The sequence below is a fragment of the Manis pentadactyla genome, chromosome 8 (genome assembly GCF_030020395.1).
Source record: "Manis pentadactyla isolate mManPen7 chromosome 8, mManPen7.hap1, whole genome shotgun sequence".
NCBI classification, from domain to species: Eukaryota; Metazoa; Chordata; class Mammalia; order Pholidota; family Manidae; genus Manis; species Manis pentadactyla.
In genome coordinates, this window is record NC_080026.1 from 17,413,980 (window position 1) to 17,431,467 (window position 17,488).

General features: G+C 35.9%; 1 protein-coding gene and 1 long non-coding RNA gene across 6 annotated transcripts in view; one reads left to right on the forward strand and one right to left on the reverse strand.

Annotated features, from left to right (window-relative positions):
• The window catches only part of LOC130684537 (uncharacterized), a 100,005-nt gene that overhangs the window by 43,999 nt on the left and 38,518 nt on the right, over positions 1–17,488 (forward strand). Inside the window, exon 2 of the long non-coding RNA XR_008998821.1 lies at positions 16,163–16,223. This is a non-coding gene — a long non-coding RNA (uncharacterized LOC130684537). The remainder of the gene's footprint in view (positions 1–16,162; positions 16,224–17,488) is intronic.
• Positions 1–17,488, reverse strand: part of GALNT13 (polypeptide N-acetylgalactosaminyltransferase 13) — a 529,379-nt gene that overhangs the window by 18,480 nt on the left and 493,411 nt on the right. The gene's annotated exons all lie outside the window — the stretch shown is intronic.

Here is a 17,488-nt window from a genome sequence, read left to right on the forward strand (position 1 = left end):
AACATATGAACCATATTAACTTAGACTATCATACATGCTGATGACTTTATGAGATTGATTCCTTCATTAGTAAAGTCTGATTTTACATTCTTTTACAAAAACTGGTAACAATTTCTCCCTTTCCAGTTACCACTCAAATTGCTTTATTATTGATTACCAATACTTATTCTTGCTAAAGTCAAAATTGAGTTACACAAATCTATATTAAGCATATATTTTCAGTTGCTCCAATGCCAGGTTGACATGAATCACGATTGAATCAAGTCTAAAAATCACTTAAAGCTAAAGTGATGGAACCAGAGTAAAATAATCAATCTCAGCACCCTTCTGTCCATTACAAAAGAGAAAGGATGAGGAAGTTAACACTGACTAACTACCAGTTTTTGTTAGAAATCATGTACGATATGATTCATATATATTCTGTTAAATAAATCTCCCTTTTGTTACATTGTGGAATTACATTTATATTCCTATAAATGAATACCAAATTAAATTTTTGCAAAGCATAATACACATAGAGCATTTTACATGAAACATATGGATGTAATAGCATATGGTGCTTTGAAAATTCTGTTTTACATCTTATCTTCATATTTGTTTAAAAACATAAAACTAAGAGCTTTCTAGGACTACATATCTTCCTTTATAGTCTATTGGTCAAGCTAGCTGTACAAACAACCACTAAAAAGGCCATTTTATGCAGTCATTTTAAGTTCAATTATAAGAAGTGATAAATCCTTTGTTCCATTGGACCTAGTTAATTATTTTATGCCTTCCAAAACTACTTGATCACTGGGTTAGCCAGTTTTTATTGTCTTCTATTGTATTACTTGGCTAAGGCTGCCATACCCCAGACTAGTTGGCTTAAACAACAAGCATTTATTTTCCCAGAGTCCTGGAAGGTGGGAGTCTGAGATCAAGGTGTCAGCAGGATTGGTTTCTTCTGTGGCTCTCTCTCCTTGGCTTGCAGACCGCCACCTTCTCCCTGTGTTGTCACCTGGTCTGCTCTCTATGCCTGTGTGTCCTACCCACTCTTACTTAAAAGGCAATAGTCATATTAGCTAGGCCACCCTAATTATCTCATTTTACCTTAATTATATCTTTAAAGACACTATCTCCAAATATAGTCCCTTATGAGGTACTGGGATAGGACTCCCACATACAAATTTGAGGGGGAAGGGTGTACAATTCAGCCTATCACACTTATTAACCCTTTGAAATGTATTAGAAGAGATAATGCATCTTTCCCTACCTCTCAATGAAAACTATAGGTTGTATGATTTTTCTGCCAATTTATCAAGAACCCGTGTGGATTCAGTTTAGATATTAGAATAGTCTGTTTAATATTATTAATTAAAAATCCAAATAAAATGTAATACTAAATATGCTCCCCTTCTAGAAACTGGGCCTTCCTTGGGATGGAAGCCTGCAGCGGGACAGGGCATTGTTTTCTCTGTGTTACTGTCTTACCTTCTTTCCAGTCTCACCTCCCTTGTCCACTCCCAAGTTTCCTCTGGCTGTTAATCAGTTTTTTTTATTTTCCCAAGGTGATAAAGGTATAGGGGAAGTCTTATCTAAACTATCTTTTTATAACTCCTTCTGTTCTCTGGCCCAGAAGAGATTTAAAACTCTCTCCCGAGAGTGTTCATTGTTCTTCAGCCATTCCCGATGCTGAGCACATCTCACTGCGGTACTAAGAGAACAACGCATATTCTGTAAGTGGGCCACGTTTTATGACTTGCCCAACTCAGGGAGGCAAGCTGACCAGGCAGTGCAGTCACTTCAATCCACTCGTCCTGGGGAAGGTCACACACTGCTGTATTCCCCACATGCGAGAAGTACATAGCAAGTTCAACGTGGTGTCCTACAGAATTTGCATGGCTCAGTGCAAAATGAAAATGCAGGAGCTATTGTGCAAAAATTATCAAGACCTTCCAGATGGTAGGGCCCTGTTTGACTGCATGGGGTGCACACCTATGAAGCTGCCTGTCTGAGACCTCCTTTCAGTAGGTTTGTAACAGGAAGCTGGAATTCTCTAGAGGGAGGGCAACTACTCTCCCCATAGAAAACCTTAATCTTCTCCATCTTCTGATACCTCCTTTTATGGATTAAATTGGGCCCCTCAAAAAGATATGTTAAAGTCCTAACCCTCAGTACCCGAGAATGGAAACATATTTGAAACTGGGGTCATCACAGATGTAATTCATTAAGTTACTGTGAGGTCACACTGGAACAGGATGGGTCTTTAATCCAAAATGACTGGTGCCTTGTAAGACAGAGTCTACATGTGGAGAGAAAGTGGCCCTGTGGTGACAGAAGCAGAAACTGAAGTGATGCTCTACAAGCCATGGGGGTTGCTGAGAAACACCAGAAACTAGGAGAAGCAAGGAACGCATCTCCCTTCCGTGTTTGAGAAGGAATATACCCTTCAGACATCTTGATTTCAGACAGGTGGCCTCAAGAATTATGAGACAATCAAATTCTGTTTTAAGCCACCAAATGTGTGGTAGTTTGTTATGACAGGTCTAGGGAATGAATATGCCTCCTTTTATTCTTCATTCTGGTTGAAGGGCCTAAAAAGTTATGGAATCAGTTTTCCAAATTGTCATTGCAAATGTTGCATAGGGATGACTGATTTGGGATTTCACATCTAGTGTAGCTCAGTGTATAGACTGAAAATTGTAACATCCAGCCATGCTTTCTAAAAGTATCAGATCATTTTTGCAATCATTTTTCTGTTTAAATATACCTTCATAAAGTGGTTTTTTACTGTGAGCGGTGATTTACCTCCTTTTATGTATACTTTATAGAGATCAGATTGATTTCTGTCTCTGTTCTGATGTACTCAAAAGAGTTTGGGGATAATTCCCAACATATAAAGGAAAATAGCCAATTCCTATCTCAATTCCTTTCAATATTAATATTGTTTTACATAAGGTAAGCTTTTTCATTATTTCATATATGCATATAGTTCTGGATTTCTCATTTTGGATAGTATGTCCAAAGGCATTTCATGATTTTTCATCTACAAGTATCTACAATTAAAACAACATTTAAACAATTTTCAAAGACTGTTGTGAGAATCATCTAAAATATTCTGCATTAAATTAATACTTTATTTCATACACCAAAAGATTGTCTATAAATTCTTTTAAACCTTGCATTATGCTTAAAATTTGAATATTGCATAGTTAATTTTTTAAAAATACTTTTATCTTTATGCCTTTGAAAAACCGCAGGCAAATTTTTTACAGGTTTCTAGCATAAGCAGCTGCTTGCAAAACCTCAAGTAGTGCAAGTTGCAAAATGAGTTCACTGTTGTTGTCGGGACCTGGAACACACCTTCTTCAGCCAGGGGCTCAGGTACCAAACGCCCTCTGCTGGCTTTGTCTCTGTCTTGCCACAGTATTTCTTCTCTCCTTTTATCCTTAGTTATCCTTAGAAATATTTTGTCAAATAAAAAGAAATATATATATATATGTATGCTATGTACGTGTTTTTTATATTATGTATATATTAAATATATATTATATATATCAATTTTATATGTTTATTTATATATGTGTGTTTGAAAGGTTCACAAGTGTATTTGATTCATCTTTATTATACAAATTGTGATTTCCCCCAGATTTAGTTTTAAATTTATAAGATACATTTTCTTTTGAATTCCTTAGAAAGTATTTACTATAAAAGTTCACAGTTTGAAGGGATTCTGTCACTTAATGCCAACTGCTTCACTTTCTAGATGAAGAAACTAAGGTCAACAAAGTTAACCGACTCATCCAATTTGCCAGAGCTGCTTAGTGACGAGGTTTCCCTGGACCCCAAGCTCACTGCCAATACTCTTTTACTTGACTACACAGTCCTTAGTCATTTTGGAGTTTTGGGCCCTCTGGGGGGATCTCTTTAGGCATTTGAAGTGTAGTCAATTTAAGAAATCCATTAACAACCATTCAGAAGCATAACTTATAATAAACACGTCATAATAGTGTTCTCCCCCATTCTGTACAATCAATTTATATTGAAGTAACATGGAAAACTGTTTAGCAACAATTAGACCTTCAAAATGTGATTTCTCAAAATGTTCTCTTTTCCTGGTGACACACCATTCTGAAATTAGCATGGAGAATGCTTAGATGGAATTGAACTCATCGGTGGACCACCAAGCAAACAGATTTTTGCTCCCAGACAAGATCTTTTTCTGTTTCAATTGATTTCAGGCTTCACCTACAGCCCGTTGGCTCAGTAGCTTGTGTAGAAGAGGTTAAAGTGAAGCAGGTAGCTTCTAACTGTGGACTCAACTTATCTTAGATGCCTAGATGGCCTTTTACAGTTTCAACGCTCTAAAGTTATCCTGTTAAAAACCGGATGTGGGTGTGTATCTCATGTTCGGTATTTCCACTCTGCCCTCATCATCCGTGAAGCATTAACTCTTTCCCCTTCCACTTCATTCTAACTCTGTAACAATTTGATGTTTCTCAGCTGGTACTCAGCAAATCATCTCATTTCTTCCACCTTGACCTGGTACGTACTGGTCACGTCACTAGGACGGTCCCTCCCACCCCACTTTGCCCAGGATAAGATTACCCTCCCTAAAGTCCTAGTGGATTCTTCACTTTCTTCATGTAGCACTTTGTAACTGTTCTTCCAGGGATCGCTTGTCTGCGTTGTGTGGTAGGCATGGCATCATCTGTGTACCTCCACTATTCATCAGAAGCAGGGTTACTATGAGGCTTTGTCAAAACCCTGGCTTCCTCTTCTGGGAAGAAGGGATAAAGATAAAGATGTCCCTTGTTCCCTGGACTATTTTCAGAGGCTGAATGAGGTAATGCATGTAAACTTACCCAAGGAACATCTCAGTATTAGTTGTTACCTGTGCAAAATCTACACATACTATTTACATTTGATTTACACTCTGTCTCATATTTGTGTTTCATTTTATTTTTTATACCTTATTGCCCCAATAACAATGCTAAAGATAAACTTGACACCTATGGAAACAATTCTAGGGAAACAGTATCTATCCAGTAATTACTTATTGAATGAAAATGAAAACCATTTCTCTTTGGCTTTCTCCAGTCCACTTTGTGGAAAATAGAGCAAGACCATGAAGTAATACAATAAACAGGATACACTAATACAATAACAAAATGTACTGATGTTTCTATTTGCTTTCTACTTCATTGTTAAATATTCCCATTTTAAACACTACTGATGTTAAAGTTTATGTATGTTTAATACATTACTCTGCCTTGAAGGGTTTTAAAGGAAGTCTACAACTTGAGAAATCTAATATATAAATATTATGCTCCATATACTCATATTTCATGATTGAAGTATATAAATTGCAAATTTAAGCCCAAGCAGAATTCCTTCCAAAAGATACCCCACCAGATATGCTTGAATGTGCAGACGTTGCTTTTTTTGTGACCATGGTAGGATTCTTAGATGGCCCCAACATTCCTATCCCCTGGAATACATATCACTTCCCTTGAGTGTGATTGGGCCGTGACTATGACAGGAAAGTCACTCGATGAATACACTGCGTTATATTAGCCTATCAAAGAGAGATATTCCTACTGGCCTTGAAGATGCAAAATGCCATGTTTTGGAGAGGCCCAGCTGGCAGGAAATTGAAGGCAGCTCCTAGTTGCTGAGAGCAACCCTGGGCAGAAAGCCATTAAAAAACACCAAAAAAACAAACAAACCCAAAGAGAGGACTCAAGTCCTCTAACTGCAACATCAGTTGCCTGCCAATACCAGGAATCTTGAAAGAGGACCCCGAGCCTTCGGTGAACTCACAGCTCCCACCAGCACCTTGATGTTCATCCTGTGAGATCCTGAGCAGAGAACCCAGCCACACTGTACCTGAATTTCTGACCTATAGAACTGTGAGATAATAACTGTGTTGTTTTAAGCCACTACATTTGTAGAAGTTTGTTACGCTATAGAAAACTAATACAGGGACGTCAGGACACTGCAGAATCATGCAGAAACTAGAATTATCCTCACCATGTGGAACACCTTTTCCATGCTATGTCTCTACCATTTATTCATTCATTCGGTCATCCATCCATTTATTCAACTGATAATTGGGTATGTTAAATATTTCAGGCTTTAACCACACCATTAGGTCATTCATGAAACTTCATTTGATACCCAACCATCTAATTGAGCACTAATATTTCTGTAAGAATTTCCTCTATTATTCCAAACTGCCTTGAACTCTTCTCTGAATGTTCTCATTGTAATAGTTTTCCGTAACAAATTTTCTTTCTCCTGATAGTATTCTCTGCTGTGTTTCACCTGAAATAATGTCCTAGATAGCACAAAGATACTCTTAGTGTCTTTCAGTTAGAACTGACTCTAATCTGTAATGGTAAACTACTCTTTAGTTTCAATTAGATATAATTTTAAAAAGTCTACCTCCGGATTATTACCACATTGGCACAGGATGCAGATAATACTAAATGTTTGTAAGTGGTTTCAAGCTTAAAGAAGCTCTATTTATTTAAAGCATTCTTCATGGCTACAAACTAAGATCAGGTTCTATTTCGTTCGGCTTCCTCCAAAAGCTGATGCAGACAAGGATTTCAGTGCAAGCAGTTTATTAGATGATCCCAGGAAAGACCATTAGGGGAGTAGGGAAGGAAAACCAGCCAACAAAAGGTACATTACACATTAATTACATGTGGGTAACTGGGGCTTAAACCTGTTGGGTGTTTCTGGCAAGAAGTATAGAACTAACACCTCAGAGCCAGAGCCCTCAAAGGGGGTAGAAGCTACTATAATTATATAATTATACACCACCCGCTCTCAGCTTTTGCTTGAGGAGTGCTCCTGGGTCGTAGAAGTGATTAATTCCCCAGGTGTAACTAGGTGAGCAAAGCAGCCTCTGGCAGGGAAAACCCTCAGGTAAAGGGACAGAGGTGCTGGCCTTTCGAGGATGGGCTGGAAGCAAATGGAAGGAAGGAAAGTAAACCACATTTTGGGAGCATCTGCTGTGTGCTAGGCAAGATAGCAGTCATTTAAAATATATCACATAGTTAATATCATAAAGCACATATCATGTGTTTCTTCCATAAACTTTCAAGGTAAGCATAATAATTTCCCTCTTACAAGTTAAGAATATGAGGCTTAAAAAGCTTAATTCCCAAAGTCACTCACTTGGCAAATGGCAGAACCCATCTGACTCATGGTTTTCAGGCTTCAAATCCTACTCTCTTCTCATATGCTTAATGTTTTGCTTCTCATATATTTAAAAAATTAAACCCCAGACTCTATTCAGATTTCACTAGTTTTTCCCTGAAGTTTCCATATAATCTCATGTTCATTTTCTCCAGAAGCCCGTTCAGGATACTGCATCACCTTTTATTGTCATATCTCCTTAGCCTACTCCGACAGAAACTCAGATTTTCCTCTTTCTGATAACTTTGACATTTTGAAGAACACTGGTTAATTATTTTACAGACTGTCCCTCAGTTTGGGTTTATCTAATGTTCATCTCATGGTTAGATTGGGGCTACAGACTTTTGAGAACAAGACCATGAAGGCAAAGTGCCATTTTCATCACATCGTGTCCAAGGTGCATGGTATCAACATGACTCACAGTGTAGAACCTTGCTCACTTTACCCGAGGTGCTTTCCGCCATGTTTCCCCTACAAAGTTACCACTGACACCACCTGCCAGGTTCTACTCTTTGGAAGCAATTCAACCAGCACAGCTCACAGGGGGAGTAGGGAGGAGAGTTAAACTCCACATTCTGGAAGGCAGATCAGCTAAATAAATTATTTGGAGTTCTTTGGTACAGATTTCAGAGATCAATTTTAACAGGCCTCTAAAACCTTCAGTCTATACCTGGGGGACATGTCTTTCTATGAGATTTATTTGCAACACATTAAGATTCCCATAATAAAAGCTAAATCCAACTCACGGGCCAGTTGTTTCATTCACTGAACGAAGAAAAGTTTTCTTCAGTAGGCAGATTGTAACATGACCACTTCCTCCACCAAGATGTAGCACATGCTCTCAGCAGTGTACAAGACATGGATTGAACCCTGGCCATCATGATCTATAAAGACCACTTTGATCATTCTTTGGTGTTACAGTGACCATAATGCACCTCTGAATTTTTTAGTTATTGTTTTTTTTGGGGGGTAAAAGTGCCTCTTAAAAAATTTCTGCAGATCCCAGCCAGATCTGCACATTTATTTCTATTAAACTAAAAAAAATTCCCAAATCCATTTAAAAGGTTAGCACCTAGAGAAGTGGAGTAGAAATATATTTATCTGGTAGGTTTTCATTAGAAGATTAAGATTCTTTATTAGAAATTGGAATGGACAGTAGGTTGTTTCCATGGAAACAAACTGAAGCTTTTTCTTTTAATGGCAAGGTATCATTTCTGTACACACTACATGCTGTGTCTGTATTGGATCAAGTCCTTTGATAACAGAATAAAAGAAATGAACTGAGAACACGTTCTACAGTCTGTCCCTGCTTGTGGTGAAATTACACTTGGGTACTAAATAACAAGAATAAAAAGCCCTTTTCATTTTGGCTGTATTCACCATGTCATTTCTAATAACAAAAATGCACGTCCAAGTATTTCCATGCAGTCGTTTCACGAACAGGTTACATGCTGTACTTGGACAACCTTCGCAGTCTGAGAGCTCTGTGCTCCTTTTGTTCCCTCAAATCAAAATTTCTCTGCTTCACGTTATATTATAATCTTTGCTCCTCTGCTTACAAAACTTAATTATCTACTCTCCATTGTACAGGTCTTCCCCTTCACTGGGGCGAGTATTCTTGCTGTGCTTGCACGCGCTTCACTCTCTGTTCACACAGCCTTTTAGACCTATTCCTGCCTTGTCAGACCTTTTTCTGAATGTTTCCTGGACAGCGATACAAATAGTTCTTGTTTCAAGAATGATTTTGTATTACCACTGAGATTGGATGTAGAGATGGTATGCCGATTTATTTATTTATATTTCATCTTATTGAAAAGAGGAAATTGGTTTAAGCAGAATTTTACAGATATATATATATAATTTTACATGTAAATTTGCATACACACCCCCAGTAAGAAATAAGAGAAAAATCCTTCAGCATAAGCAGTGGTAATGTAATAAAAAGAATCCAGTATGATTCACTATATTAATTTTCTCTGGGTGAGCTATGTATTTGGCAGTAAAAAAGAAAAGAAAAACCTGTTTCTCAGGAGATAAACAACTCTTCCCAATGCTCAGTGCAGCATGAATTCTCTTAGCAGTACTCAGGGTAGGACTCTATGTCAGGTAACAAACAGCATATTCACTAATTTCCTTATATCCAAAAGAGAGTTTTAGTTTTAAATATATATTTTGTATTCCTCTTGGTGCACATATATTGTTGGATATATACATATACATATTCATGTATATATAGCATATATATATATCTATGTATACAGCATACACACACAAACACACACACACACATACATATATGAATATGTATATGAATATGAATAGGGTGTTTACTTTAAATTACTAGTTTTTGGTGACTGACAGGTTGCTAGAAAGTTTCACACCATTCTGAGACATTTTCTAAAAAAATACCTTTTCTATCTTTTTTTTCCCTAAATTCAAGCTTTCTAAATTAATGTCCCTTTGTCATTGGACCAAAGATTTCACAAATTGTCTGGACCTTCTACTCTGGCTTATCTAACAATCAAGAATACCAGAACTGGTGGAAATCTAGTTCAATCATACCAATTTACAGTGTTAGAAACTGAGGGCCACAAAGGACACAGGACTTCCACATCGTCAACGCTGAGGACTGACTCTTCTTGTACCTCCCCACCCCTCGATTTATATGTTGACCCTCACTACCAATGTTTTGGTATTTTCAGGTGAAGTTTTGGGGAATTAGGTTTAGATGAGGTTATAAGGGTGGACCCCACATAAATGGGATTAGTGCCCTTATAACAGGGAGAGATGAGTGCTGCTCCCTCTGTGCCTGTGAAGACAAAGCTAGAAAGCAACAGTATGCACACCAGGAAGCGGATCCTCGCCAAAACCCAAGCATGCTAGCACTCTGATTTTGGACTTCCAGTCTCTAGAAATATGAGACAATAAATATTTGTTGTTTAAGCCACTTAGTCTGTGATATTGTGTTATAGAAGCCTGAGCAGAGACTAATAAGATAGCCACAGAGCAGTTTGTGAGAATCAAATTATATATGTGTGCATGTGTGTGTGTATGTGTGTATTTAAAGAACCTCGTGAATGTCTACTATAGGAGTAGAATTCAATGCATATTAATTGCCACCCCTTCACTGTTATAGGCTGTGGGATCAAGAATTCATGCTCTAACCTTTAAAAGCTTAAAAGGTATTAATAACTAATACAACTCTTACTTCTGATCTGTGTTTCAATTTAATGTAGGATGTAATTAATCATAGAAAAATATTGTTTTATGCCAAGGAGAAATATTGGTATTCTTCTATATAAATGAAAAGGATAGCTTTTAATAGTGAGAATACATTATTAACTAGGAGAATTACCTAATAAAAATTAGAATGGTTCTTCAGAGTTTACACAAAGTGATGAAATTATTATGATATTTCAGATATAATCCCTTATTTGACATAAAGAACATATAATTAGGGATATTAAATCATGGAATATGTTTTATGGATATCTTGTCACTATTGTTATGCTTACATTTCTAACACAAGACAAAATATATTTGGTATACATAATTTATTGTAAACAAAGTTTTCTGCCAGGAAGTGTATAAACTCACCTTTGATTAGTCACCTTACTTTGGGTTATCTTCAGTAATATCTTATATATGATGACTCCCTCTCAGAATTGATGAGGTTTAAAAGAATACATTCAAAATCTTGATGCTATAAAAATATTATGCCTGACATTTTATTTGGCTTACAGATTTTATAGACTCTTCCTTTTTCCAAACTTTATGTTCCTCTTCCTGACATTGGTTAGCCAAAAAGTTGAACATGAATTTCTTGTCTAGTTTTCTGTTACCTAGGCTTCACTGTGCTATCTTTCCTTTAAAGGAAAGCAAAGTGTTCATGTTTAAAAGAAAAAAATACATGTGTCACTTTCTTCCAATAGTATAAAAATTTAGTCACTAGGATGGCACTGGGAACACAGTAAGATGAGAAATAACATAGGTACAACAAAGCAAATAATCCCAAGAATGGACTCTGCCTGACATCTGGTGAATATAAAAGTGGGCTAGCCAACACTCGTAATTTAGAAATCATAGACATTGAATCTTACTTAGAAACTAATAAAGTGTTTTTCACTAGTATATTAAGACAAAACAAAATTATTTTATTACAAAGTACTTCAAATGGCAATTTGAAATAATATTATTTATGTCCTCAGTGAAATCTAGTCACATACATGTTCTAAGGGGGGAAAGTCATTTCAAAGCACCTTCATATTATTCCCATCTAGTAGATTCATGCACTTATAACAGTAAAAATTTCTTAAAAGCAATTAAATATATTAAAATGTTGTCAGGAAGATTACTTGAACAAGAAGGCAGCTCAGAGTAATGGTGAAAAGTACGGTATTAAGTCAAGAAGATTTAGGCATAAGACAGGAGAAAAGCACTCAAAGATAAAATGGGAAAAGGAATGAGATTCAGAAGACTGGAAAAGTACAGAGCAGAAAAATTCTGCTGCGACTAAAATTTTAATGGAGACAAGCCTACCCTGGAAAGGTTAGCAGAAAGCTTGGAGTCCGTCTGTAAGTAACAGGAGTTTCAGAGGAGATAAATTGGAGAACTGAGGAAGCAGACTGATGTTGCTCAAAGCAAAACATTGTTCCTTTAGATTTTTTTTTGTTAATAGCCTCCCCTTCTCCCCTTCTAAGTAAGAACATTGGTGGTGTGAGATAAGGAAGTATACATGCCTCTGTGTGTGTGTGTGTGTGTGTGTTGCAGCTTTATTAAACTAGGGCAGTATTAAGCTTTCTATTTTATGAGAATGTGTCATGCTTCACTTCTTGAGAGAGGTTTTAAAAAGTATTCTGGGAATTCCATTAATAAAGTGAAAACAGATAAATGTTAACTTAACCGAAGAGCTTAAAGCATTTTAAAATGTAAGCCTTACGGAAATTTAATTTTAGGCTCTTTAGAGCATGGGCTGCTATGATGGTACACTATAATTAATTGATCGATTGATGGCTTAAAGATTTATTTTGTCCTACCATGTGCACTGACATACTTTGGTATCATCATCATTTCCTAAGATGTCTTCTTAGAGACTTTTGTCCCCTTGAAGTTTAGCCTGCTCTCCTCTTTGCTGTGCCTCTCACTCCTTTTCCACATACTGCTTTCGGATCAGGAATCACGGTAGAAATATGTATCTTCTTGATACCAGGAATACATGAATCTTTTTGAAGCTGGCTTGTTTTTATATTATTGGCATAGGAATCACATAACTGATTTTGTACTTATTAGCTAGAAGGCTCAGAGTCAAAGGTATGGTTTATTTAAATGAATGCAGGATTTCAAGGAATTAATTCTAAACACAATAAAGTAGTAAAAGTGCTCTAGGTCAACTTGCATGGCCAATTTTTTCATAGCTTTTGAGAAAATGTCATTATGTGATAGATATTAACTATCATTATGCAGAAATACACAAAATTAGACTGTACCCTTAGAAAAAAAAGATAATTCTACAAACAGCTAGTATTGGAGCAACTTTTTAAGGAATCCTTGAGAAAACAATTTCACAATCTCTAAGTAACTCCTACCACGGAAACCAAAGGGTTGAACACAACAGATTTGACTTGTTTCTGTGCCAGAAAACACTCTGACAGGGCAAAACTAGGCAAATCAGATCATAAGTTTAAATTCCTACAAGTCCTCATAAACTCAAGCCCTAATAGATGTTCATTTACTATAAATAAAAAGGTAATTTATTTGAATTAAAAAAATGTTATTTGTCATTGTTTACTCAGTTCTGAAATTAAGATTTGAAAAACACAATTTAAAACAATTCTTAACACTCCTCTGCAGAATTTATGAACTATTGGCTGAAAAGACTACTATCATTTATTATTTTAAGTGGTCACTTTTTAATTTTATATTTAAAAATTTTTATTAATATAGGATTTAGGGCTTGGCGGGTTTATTTACTACAATTACATTAAAATAGCAAAGAGAATATAGACAATCAGAGTAAAAAATCTCCAAAAATAAATTTTCTATAATTAAAGCATCTGTAGAACCAGTATAATTTTTTTTATTAAAGTATTGTTGAAGAACCAGTATAATTTACAATGAGGGAGTTAGCACTTCATTTCTTGAAGCAGCAAGATGAAATAATGTTTCCAACTTTGAGGAACGTTTAGCATATTAGACCTCTTTTCCAAAGGGGTGAATTGCTTATGAATACTGAGCTACCTAGACTATTTCTGGAGCTTTCTTTGTGAGCTCCTAGATTCATTTCCTGTGGCGGCTGAATCAAATCACTGCATGATTCGTGGCTTAAAGCAATGGAAATTTAATTCTCTAACAGTTCTAGGCGCCAGAAGTCTAACATCAGTTTTACTGAGTTGAAGTCAAGGTGCCAACAGGGCAGCCCTCCCTCCGGAGGCTCTGCGGGGAAATCTGCTCCTCGCCTCAGCTTTCAGCTTCTGGCGACTGCCTGGACTCCGTCCCTCGGCGCCGCACCACTCCTACCTCTGCCCCGTGGCCACACTGCCTTCTCCTCTTCTGCGTCAAATCTCTCTCCGCTTCTCTCTCTCAAGGATACATGTGGTTGCATTTTAGGCCCATCAGATAATCCAGGAGAAACTCCCCATCTCAAGAGCCTCAATTTAATTACCCCTGCAAAGTCATTTTTACCACAAAAGGTAACATTTGGGGGGCTGTCTTTCAACCTCCTACAGCCCCAAATCTAGGTGTTTCCATAGAAACAATTTCACCCTCTAGAAGATTTTCCTTTTTGTGGTTTTCCAAAAATGTTGAAGCTATTCCTCTGATAACAGCAGGTTCTTGAGTAACTTTGAAATTTTTGTATGAATTTGTTTACTCATTCATTCTTTCAATAAGGACTTATTACTATAGGGAAAATAATTCATTCTAGCTTTCAAGAAATGTTTAAAATTTATTTTTGGAGATACAATGAATAAACAAATGACAACATAAGGGTTAGAGAATAAGGGAAACAAAAAGAGACAGTATATAAGTTTAAAAAATTAGATAAATGATAAGCATACTGTGAATTCAGAAGGAAATATCAGTGTAGATCAAAAGCAAAAAAAATATAATACTATATGGAAGAGAGTGAGCTTTGACATGGTAGAGTAGATGAACTATGTAGACTACAGAACTATGTAAACTAGAATTTACATAGTTAGAAAAGTGGAGAAAGGTCGTGACAGGTGGGTTTGAGGCAAAAACATGATTTTAAAAAACCCAAATGGATCATAATAACAATTTATAAAATGTCTAGGAAGGCTATACTCAATAGAGTTGATAACGTTCGGAGTTTGTATAGGTGAGCAACAGGAAATAAAATGACCAAGGTAGAATGGGGTCAGATGGTGTAGAGCTTTGACTATTAAAGAATGTTAAATTTTCTTGTAAAAACCAGGAACCTTTTAAAAGATTTTTGTTTTTCCAGTTGGGAGTGGTATTTTGGATGGAATTTTCACTTCATTATTGAATGAATGTGGAATAAAGACGGGACGTGCTGGAGTTACAGGAAAACTATATTGAAATATATTGTAGTAATTCAGATATGAAGCAATCACAGCCTAGATTTGGAAAGTAGAATTATTAATGAATGAAAAAAAAGAAATAGATAAAAAGGACATGTAGAGAGAACCCAAGTGTTTAATATCTAGGGTATGGTGAAAGATAAGAAAAGAGAAATGTAAAAGAGGGTGGAATAAAGAAACTACAGAGGGAAAAAGGCTCTGGAGGAAAGATGTAATGATAGACACACTGAGTCTGAGACTACAAGTGGTCATTCAAGCAGAAGTGTATGTTAATCAGTGGGAAACAATGGGTGGAAACCTAGGAACTGGTGACATCAGGGCTTCCTTATGGGTAAATTTGAGGGGATTGATTCCCTAGGAAAATAAAATGTGAAGCAGTACAGCACTAAGAGACTCACTGATCTGTACATGGGTCAGATTCACTGACCCAAAAAGCTTTGTTGACACCAGACTTGTCCCATGAAAACAGACCCCTGATAAGACTTACTTGGAAGGAAACTAATTCTTGGATTGATGTAGTTGAGATTGAACAGATACCCCATGACCCCCAGGAAAACTGGGTCAATGTGGAATTTTGTCTTCTTTGGATATTTTTGCCTACTGACATCACCTAGAGTGTCTATTACAGATTAGGATCACCAGGTTTGTTGGATGAATGATTGAGCCAAGTTACCATTCCAGCCTCACAATACTTTAGTCTCCTGGTAGGAACATAAGCCAAGCAAAGACCAGGGAAATTCTTCCAGTCAAGCATTAATGAGATTGAAAGGTCTTGGAATAATTCTTACTTCTATAGAAGTTATAACAACTCTTCTCTTCTAGCTTGCATGTATCAGACTCATTTACACATTTAATGAATGGTACCTGTTCCTTCTTTCCTCATAGGCCATTTCATTTCATTTGCAAATTTACTTTGTGAAATCCCTGGTGAATTTTAATTCCATTGTGCAAGCTACTAAAAGAGACCAAAGTAGTGTAGAAATGACTTCTAAGTAATTATAGTACTTATAAAAATGCAAACTTTAAAATGAATACATATCTGTTGAATGAATATATTCATTACAATCTGTGAGTACATTAGAATGCATTACTAAAATAAATAAGCTTTCAGGAAGAGAAGGTCTGTAATGAGGAGAGTTTTTTGCCTGTTTACTCTCAGAATTTGTAATATACCTGTCATACGTTTAGATTCTTCCTAAGTATAAATAATCACATTTCAGAGGAGGAGGAGACATGACTTTGTATTTTTTGTATGAAAGTATATGTAAGACCTAATGATCTCTTCTTTACCTTGCCCCGAAATGGGTTTTAATAAATGGCTAGCATAAGTTTCCCTCAAGGCTTGCTACCTTGAAAAATGGCTCTGAATCATTTACTGCAATAAATTACATGGAATGCTTCCATTTGCTTTCTAGCTCTCTCCAAATGAGTGGCTCCGGGGAGAAAGAGAAGCATTATAAATGCATTTGCTAAACTGTGAGTATTTTTCCATTACTTTATATTTTTTGTCTTTACAAGGAATGAGTTCAATATGTGTGGAGGTGCTTGTCTCCCCCCTTTTTGGTTAAAGATATATTGCAATTCAAAGGGAAACACTCACCATTGGATTTTTAAAAATCTTATACTGATATTTGATATCAAAGTAAAATAGTTATTTTATAAATATAAATCTGATTTGTACCCAACGATAAGATATTTTAATCAAATTTTAAATAAAAAGAGTGTCAATATCTGAGGAGATATAATATATACCCAATAAAACTAAGGCCTCTGTGTCAATTTTGATATTGAATCCTTCAAAAAGGTGTAAAAGTCATCTGAAAGCATCTCATTAAAAATGAATGGTATTCCTACATCAAAAAGAGGAGGCATAAGGCAAACAATGATTGGGATACATAAACTGTTCAAAAGTATGTTTATGAAAACAAAATATCAAGTCAAAAATATCTGCAACATGTATGACAGAAGATAATAACCTTACTTATTAAAGTGTTTTTATACATGGACAAGAGAAAAAAGAATCTTCCCAATCTTCAGTGAAAACATGAAAGTATGACTTGTAGATTCACAAAGTATTGATGCCAGTTTTAAAAATGCTTAAATGCATTGATAACATTAGAAATATGATTTAAAATAAGATACAATGTTTCTCCTATACTAAATTGGCAAACATAAAAAAAATACCCAATTAGGACTGGCTACTGTGGTTACAGTTCTGGGGTAGTGTGGTTGGGAATCAATACAAATGCAGTGAATAAAAACTTGTGCGGAGTCAGCCAGATTTAGGTTCAAACTGGTTTCATCATCTCTATTATGTTAGTAATCTCTCAGGGTTTCCATTAGACTAATGAGTAAAAGGAGAAAACACTATGTATTTTATAGACTGCTGTGAGACTCAAAGGTGGTACTTTGTACTTTAAATGTTTATCATAGTACCTCTTCCTAATTTAGCTACTAGTCCTATTAAATTAGTGAAACCTTAAAGAGAACAATTTATCAGTATACATTAAAAGCCTGATAATGTTACATAACCTTTGATCTATCAGATTTACTTCTAGACATTATGTCTAAAGAGCTAAATATGAATGCTCATCAGATTTGAGCTACAAGGTTATTGATGAGTCTGTTCTGTAACAATGAAAATTCACAAATAGCATTGTATGCTAAACCATAAGGGATGGATTAAATAAATTATAGTACATTCATTAAAAGTACATTGTGTTTAGGTTAAGAAGTTGTTA